General features: G+C 40.8%; 1 pseudogene; it reads right to left on the bottom strand.

Moving 5' to 3' along the window:
* Positions 1–210: 210 nt before the first annotated feature.
* LOC121475731 lies at positions 211–779 on the bottom strand (annotated as a pseudogene).
* Positions 780–2,368: the final 1,589 nt, after the last annotated feature.

The following is a 2,368-nucleotide window of genomic DNA, read 5'->3' as shown; positions in this document are numbered from 1 at the left end:
CCATGCAGGGAGCCCGACATGGGACTTGACCCCGGGACTCCAGGATTGCAGCCTGGACCGAAGGCAAGCACTAAACTGCTGAGCCACCCAGGGATCCCCTTGGTAGGTATTTCTGATCTGCCTTTCAAGCGCCCCTCCCATTTGAAATGCCACCTTTATCTCAAACTGCATTTCCTTTTTTTTTTTTTTTAATTTTTATTTGCATTTATTCTATGTAGAATTTACTCCTGGGCAGGCCATAAGTTTTTGTTTCTTTGGTTTCTTCTGGGATATATTTTTCTTCTGTGCAACCTCCTCTTCTGGTTTAGGAACAATCTGTTCTTTTCAGTAAGAATCATCTCGATGTGGCAGGGAGAGCTCATGTATGGGTTAATCTGGCCATGAGTCCTGTAAGTTCCATGTCACATCTTGGGGGCTTTGTTCACCTGGATGTGCTCAATGACCAGAGAATCCACATCTAAACCCTTAAATTCAGCATTACTCTCTGCATTTTTAAGCATGTGCAGTAAAAATTCAGCACTCCTCTTGGGCCACCGACCCCGTGTCCAGCCCCACTGTTTGGCCTGTGCACACCTACCAACTCCACCATTGTAGTGACGGAATGGCACACGCTGCTTCTGCAAAGTGACATCTTTCAGATACTTGGTGGCTTTTCGGATATGCATACCCTCGATGGCCTGGGCAGTTTCATGCGTGTTCTTAAAGTGAACATGAGGATTTGAACCTCTCGACTTGCATGACTTTGTAGGGTTTTCTGGGTCCAGCAAATAGTGAACCATTTCCAGAGGTCACCTCAGGCCGCTCGGGGGAAGAGTCAAACTGCATTTCCAATACAAGGGACCTGTGTCTTATGTTTTCTTCAGTGATCAATTTTTCTGGGCTTGCATAAATATTTTCTTAGTTACCAAGCATCATGGCTATTCTATTTTAATACCTGCTGGAGCAAGTCTGATGATTTAATCATTCATTCATTTAATGTTTTTGTTATTCCTGAGCATTCTCTTTCTTTTTCCTTTTTTTTTTTTTTTTAAGATTTTATTTATTCATGAGAGACACACAGAGAGAGGCAGAGACCCAGGCAGAGGGAGAAGCAGGCTCCATGCAGGGAGCCCTATGAGGGACTCGATCCCAGGACCCTGGGGTCACAACCTGAGCCAAAGGCAGATGCTCAACCGCTGAGCCACCCAGGTGCCCCCCGTTCACTCTTTCATATGAACTTTAGAACCAATAACTTCTTCTGCCAGAACTCACAGGCCACATCCACCTGAAATATAATAATATATTCAGGAGCATTTGGACCTACAGTCTTTGAATTTGTCTGAAACCACAGTACAATCTGCATTGGGCAGTACATGGATTTGCTACCTAAGCAGACCTATTTCACTGAGAAAAAAATGACAAGGCATTGCTCAGTAATATACTTGCATATTTTGGGCAATTGTAAAATCTTTATTGAATGAGGAATATCAGATGCTGCCGTTAGCTTTTAAATAATGTGTTTTAAGGATAAATGGCCTCCTGGCAATGATCACTAACATTAGAATTTTGATTTATTATATTTCTGTACTGATTCATTTCCACAATTATTTAACTCCAAAATTCTTTAACACAATTAAATCTATCTTTTAGGAGTTCCTTTCAGAAATAAGGCAAAGAGCATATTTCAATCACCTTTTTCTACTGTAGTTGCCTTCAGAATTCATGGAAAAATGACAATTCTATTTAAAAATCTCTAGGGATGCCTGGGTGTCTCGGTGGTTGAGCATCTGCCTTCGGCTCAGGGCATGATCCCGGGATCCTGGGATTGAGTCCCACATTGGGCTCCCCCCATGGAGCCTGCTTCTCCCTCTGCCTCTGTCTCTGCCTCTCTCTGTGTCTCCTATGAGTAAATAAATTTTTAAAAAATCCTTTAAAACCTTTAGAAATGTAAGTAGGATTAAATATTTATGAAAATCAGCTTGTATTACATATTTATTTATTTAAAATTAAGGGGGAAAAGTAATGAGGGGGGGAAGCTTTCAAAACTTCTGGCTATTTCCCTGGTAACACCATTTAAGTTTGAAACATTTTGAGGAAAACTTTTGCAATTCTAAGTAAAAGCTGCAAAAGGTGAGCCTTCCAGATGCAAATCCAAAGTAAGAGAAAGAAAAGCTTCTTTCTTTTTAGTAAATCATATTCAAGGGAGGCTTTTTCTCTAAATTCTCTTCTGTTTATTATGAACCTAAGAGAAAACTTGGCAGGTAGAGAAATGTAGGCAAGCACATGCCTGGGCTATTTGAAACTAAAACCAAAATGAGAGAAAGACAAACAACAAAAAAAAGTCTGGAGCGTTGATGCAGACTAAATCACAAACTACAAAATCTTCACT

This window comes from Vulpes lagopus, chromosome 14, assembly GCF_018345385.1.
Source record: "Vulpes lagopus strain Blue_001 chromosome 14, ASM1834538v1, whole genome shotgun sequence".
Taxonomy (NCBI): domain Eukaryota; kingdom Metazoa; phylum Chordata; class Mammalia; order Carnivora; family Canidae; genus Vulpes; species Vulpes lagopus.
This window is presented reverse-complemented; position numbering and strand designations above follow the sequence as displayed.